This window comes from Panicum hallii, chromosome 1, assembly GCF_002211085.1.
Source record: "Panicum hallii strain FIL2 chromosome 1, PHallii_v3.1, whole genome shotgun sequence".
Lineage (NCBI taxonomy): Eukaryota > Viridiplantae > Streptophyta > Magnoliopsida > Poales > Poaceae > Panicum > Panicum hallii.
In genome coordinates, this window is record NC_038042.1 from 28,519,140 (window position 1) to 28,525,139 (window position 6,000).

Consider the following 6,000-nt stretch of genomic DNA (forward strand, 5'->3'; position numbering starts at 1 on the left):
CGCGGGTTTCGGACCCCGGCACCTCGCCCGACAGCCACCAGCACGTCGATGCAAGCCTAGCGGGTCCAGCCATGGAGGCCCGGCTCCCTCCGGGAAAGAGAAGGTGCCAGAGGCTGCCACCTCGTGGAGCAGTCGGGACCGTGAGGAGGACAGGTCACGGAGGCTCCGCTGAGGTGACGGATCCTTCGTGGGGGAGCTGGCCCCCAAGCGCCAGAAGATGACGGAGTCGAGGGGGCAGAGTAGCTCCCGGGCTCCACCGTCGCTGCCGCATCGCCAGCAGCTGCAGGGGAGGCCAGAGGAGACGCCGCGGTCTCCGCCACAGCATCAACCACCGCCATCGCCGCCACCTCCTCAGCAACGCCAGGCACCCCCACAACAGTGCCAGGCACCGCCGCCGCCACCGTCCCAGCGGCAGCAGCGGGTCCCACCACCACCACCACCACAGCAGCAGCAGCAGGAGGAGGCCCCGACACCGCCGCCTGAGATGCCTTTGGCGGAGAGGCCCCACCAGTCGCCCGAGGCATCTTCCTCAGGAAGGAGGGAATCCCCGGTCCTCTAGGCGGGATGGGGGTGCGGAGCTCCACGTGAGTGGTTAACTCCTCATGTCTTCTTGATTCATTTATTTTTTGGATCCTTATCTTGATGATGTTTGCCAGGACTACTCGCCCTGCCACAACCTCCGCATCCTCCGGCGACCCTTCGGCCGGGAGGTCCGGCCCTTAGCCGGCTTCTTCCACCACTACTGCGAGGCCGGCGCATCGTCGACAACACCACCGTCCCCGCTAACGGCCGCGGAGGCCCAGGCCGGAGCTCCGGTGGCCGAGGTCGCACCCCAGATGGAGGCGACCCCTCCAACCACGGCAGGTGGAGAGACAGCCGTGGCGGCTGCACTGGGAGCTACAGCGGAGGCTCCTTCTGCAGAGCCAGCCGCGGAGGAGGCTGCGGTGACGATGGGGGCAACCGCAGCAGCAGAAGTCGCAGGGGCTCCCAGCTCCGGCCCCCAGCTTGCGCAGGAGGACATCCCAGAGGTGGTGTACGGGAGGCACCTTCTCCCAAACCCGGTGGAGGTCCCTCTTCCCCGCCTCTTGATCAAGGCCCAGCGGGCGATGGAGGAGGCAGAAGCGGGCTTCCGGCGGGAGTGGGAGAGGCTGGAGGCAGAGCGCCTTCGGCTCTCCGACTAGGAGCGCCGTCTGGGGGACCGCATTCAGATGGTGGCCTCCCGCACCGCCGAGGAACGGGCCCAGCTCGAGCGGGTGCGTGAGGTCCAGCGCGAGAAGATGCGTAGGGTCATCGACCGGGAGATGGCGGTCGCCACCAGGGAGAAGGCGGTGACCCGGAAGGAGATGGAGGTGGAGTTGAAGGAGCGGTCGGCTCATCACACAATCAACACTGCCAAGGCCATGGAAAAGACAATTGATGATGAGCGGGCTGCCCTCAGCCTTCGGAGGTGGCCGTCCAGGAGGAGGAGGCCCGCCTCGCCACCCATAGGTCAGACCTGGAGGCCCGGACCCGGGACCTCAAGGAGCGGGAGGCCAAGGCGGAGGGATTCCTGGCGGAGCAGCACGCCGGGGTCGACCGGATCGTGAAGTGGGTTGGTGAAGCAAGCACCACCCTGGAACCCCTTGGGCTAAGTCCCATCCAGGTTGCAGAGGCCCGTTCTTCACTCAGCGCTGTCCTTCCGGCACTGGACTCTGCCGCTGAGCGTCTGCAGCACCTGTAGTCCACTCTCGTTGCGCGCTTGGAGGCCGAAGGACAAGAGCTTGCTCAGGTGGTGGTTGACTACGTCCTCACCTGCTTCCGGAGCCACGACCCCACCATCTCCTTGACTCCAGTCCTGGAGGGCCCCGTACCAGAAGCGGAGGCCACTACCCGAGAAGGAGTCCAAGAAGTGGTGGAGATCATGGCCGATCACTATGAGCGCAGCACGGGCCCAGACCTGTAGAAGGAGAAAGCCCCTCTAGACCGCCAATGGAATAGGAGTAGTCTTTTTGTTGTTTTTGTACATATTGTAAGCTATACAAAGTTTTGTATACAATATGTAATACAAAGATATGTAATACAAATTATTTTTGGTATACATTATAAGTAATATAATATTCTGTATGTGACAAGCAATAAAAACTTAGCTGTTTTGCAATAAAAACTTAGCTGTTTTTCCATTTGCTTGTTCTGTTGTGTGCTTTCTGGACTAACGAGGTCCCTTGGCCCCCTGGGAGGTAGTCGCAAGGGATTGGGACTAGCTACCATGAAAATGAGGTTTAGTCCTGCACATGACTTAGGATCGATGCTTAGCAATCATTCCCACGGGGTCCCGGACGTTGCCGGCGAGAGTCCTTTGAGATGCTTAGTGAATCAGAGCGCCAGGGCCTAGGCTCAAGGATCGAAGGGGTTCGGACTTCCAGATCCACAGTTCTAGGTAGTACGGTACTTATCTTAGGGAGGTAGAGTGTGTAGGCTTAGGGTACAGAACCAGACTAAGCGGCTACACAACTCTGAACCCCGCTGAGGACAAGTACGCTTCCCCGAAGCTGGTCCCCAGAAGATCGGACCCTTTCTTCCTATGAAGGAGAGGTCCTGGGTGGAGACACAACCCAGCAACTCAATTCGGACCTCAAGCACGGCACAGGGATAAAAGACCACGTGGGGGTTAGGGTAAGCGGGAGGCAAGAAAAGACACTGAATTGCATAAACCTCAAAGGTAGACGGAGAATGAATTTTTCCTTGATAAGTTGGTACAGATAGAACGTGCGATGAAGGCCAGGGCCGGGTTTACGAGGACGAACCTCCACCGCCCTGGTCCGCACAGGGGTGCTACCATTTACAAAGGAAAAAATTTATTCTCGGCTAAGCCCCTAAGGATAAAACTTACGGAGGTGCTCAATGTTCCATGGGTTGGGTAGCTGCATGCCCTCCTCCGTAGCTAAGCGAACAGATCTGGATCGGCACACCTTTGACACCTTGAAGGGGCCCTCCCAGTTGGGGGAGAGCTTGTCAAGCCCCTCTCGGTTCAGGATTCGCCGTAAGACTAGGTCCCCGCCCCGGTGCTCCCTACTATACACGAACCGTTGATGGTAACGCCGGAGCGCTTGGTTATATCCTACATTTCGAACCGCTGCTCGCCATCTTCGCTCGTCGACAAGGTCTACATCTTGACAGCGCTGCCACTCCTGCAATTCCTCATCGAAGGCTTGGACTCGTAGCGAGCCCATGTTGATCTCCGGGGGAAGGCATGCTTCAGCCCCGTAGACCAGGAAGAAAGGGGTATCCCCGATCACTCGGCTGGGTGTGGTCCGGTTCCCCCATAGTACGCTCGGAAGCTGGTCAATCCACTTCGCACCATGCTTTTCAAGATTGTTGTAAGTGCGAATCTTGAGCCCCCTGAGTATCTTAGCATTAGCCCGCTCTACTTGGCCATTGCTTCTGGGATGTGCCACGGAAGCGAAGCAGAGCTGGATGCCGATGTCTTCGCAGTATTCTTGAAAATGCTGGCTCTTGAACTGGGTCCCATTGTCGGTGATGATTCGGTTCGGGACCCCGAACCTGCACACAATTGACTTGGGGAACGCGATTGCTGATGCCGTGGTGATGTTGACCATAGGGGTTGCTTCCGGCTACTTGGTGAACTTGTCGATGGCGACGTAGAGGTACCGGTACCCGCCGACGGCCCTGGGGAATAGTCCCAAGATATCCAACCCCCATACAGCGAAAGGCCAAGAGGGTGGAATCATTTGCAGAGCCTGAGCTGGAGTGTGTATCTGTATTGCATGGAACTGGCATACTTTGCAGGACTTTACCAGTTTAGCTGCATCCTGGAGCACTGTCGGCCAGTAAAAGCCATGCCGGAAAGCTTTTCCGACCAGCGTGCGGGATGACGAATGATTTCTACACTCGCCTCCATGGATCTCTACGAGTAAGTTGCAGCCCTCTTCCTGGGTAATGCACCGCATGAGGATGCCATTGGCACCACGGCGGTAGAGATCCCCTTCTACCACTATGTATCGCTTAGCCAATCGCACTATGCGCTTAGCAGGTGCCTAGTCTTCAGGAAGGATGTTATCTTTCAGATAGTCCCGAATCTCGGAGATCCATGCATCGGGACCCCACTGAGAAATTGGATGCGGCTCCTCAAGGTCTTCGGGACCCTCGAGGGTGCACACAATCCTTGGCGGACCCCACGGATGGAGCACCGCCGGGACCGCTAGCTTCGAGGTGCTAGACTGACCCCCTTCGCCCAGTTTGGCAGGCTGGGCGAACGGCTTCAGCAGCCATCTTTGAAACACGCCCTCTGGTAGGGATGCCTGAGTTGATGCCCTCGTAGAGAGTGCATCTGCCGCTGAGTTGCCCTCACGTGGAACATGTTGCAGTTCCAGTGTATCAAAATTGTTCTCCAGCTTCCTCACACGGATGAGATATGCTGCGAGCTGGGAATTGTTGCAACTGCACTCCCCCCAGACCTGCTTGATGACAAGCTGGGAGTCTCCCTTGACCAGGAGCTCCCGGACCTCCAGGGATAGCACCACAGTCAGCCCAAAGATTAGAGCCCTGTACTCCGCCATATTGTTGGTGGCCTCAAAGTCGAGGAGCACCATGTACTTCACTTGCTCGCCATTTGGGTCAATGAGGACCATGCCAGCTCCAACCTTCTTGTTGCATGCGGACCCATCGAAGAAGAGCATCCAGTGGGGTCTAGTGAACACCGGAGCCCTGACTTCCGGAGGTGGGGGTTCCGAACCGTGGTCCGGACCCCTAGGGACGCTTGGTGTAGGAGTCCACTCTGCAACGAAGTCGGCAAGGACTTGACTCTTGATGGCGTGGCGGGGCTGGAAGTTGAGTTGAAATCCAGCGAGCTCTGCAACCCACTTGGCAATGTTGCCCGTGATGTTGGCGTTGTGGAGGATGGCCCTCAATGGTAGGAGGTCACCACCACAATTTTGTGGGCCTGGAAATAATGGCGGAGCTTCCGAGACGCAATGAGTATAGCATAGAGGAGCTTATGCATCTCGGAATACCTGGCCTTTGCCTCATGAAGGACCTCGCTGACGTAGTAGACCGGCTTTTGGATGGTCTTGACCTTGGCAGCGGGACTGGGCCCGTCTCCCTGAGCTGGGGACGCACCGGACCCTAGGACTTCTTGCTCTTTCCCGGGTCAGGACCCGGCCGGACCCCCCGAAGCAGGGTCGGTTGTCACATTGGTGGAGGTCGGACCACCACTTCCCACAGGGGGGACCACGAGGGCCCCCTGCATGAGTTGCTCGGACCTCTCAGCGACCAGCACCATGCTGATCACTTCAGTCATCGCTGCAAGGTACAGAAACAGCGTCTCACCTGGGCCCGGAGCTACCAGAACCGGCAGGGAGGTGAGATACTGCTTCATCTCCTGGAAGGCTTGCTCTGCCTCCTCAGTCCATGTGAATGGACCGGACCCCCTCATCAACTTGAAGAAGGGGAGAGCCTTCTCCGCCAGCCTCGAGATGAAGCGGCTGAGGGCTGCAAGGGACCCCGTCAACTTCTGCACGTCCTTGAGTCGTGCAGGGGGCCTCATTGCCTCGATTGCCCGGATCTTATCCGGGTTTGCTTCGATCCCCCGGTGTGAAATCAGGAAATCGAGGAGCTTCCCCACTGAAACGCCAAAGACACATTTCTCGGGATTAAGCTTCGTGCAGGTCGCGCGCAGTTTGTCAAAGACCTGTGCTAAATTTTCTAGGAGGGAATTCGATTCTCTAGTCTTGACAATAATGTCATCAACATATACCTCAACTATGTCTCTAACCAAATCACCTAATGTAATGTTCATTGCGTGAGCAAAGGTAGGTAAGGCATTAAGCAATCCATATGGCATTACAATATAGCAATAAAGACCATCCACTATTACAAAAGCCGTATGCTTCCTATGAAAATCAGAATAGGCATCTATGAAGGATAGCAAGTCACACCCAGAGGTGGAATCTACAATCTGATCTATACGTGGAAGTGGATAGGGGTCTTTTAGACATGCCTTAC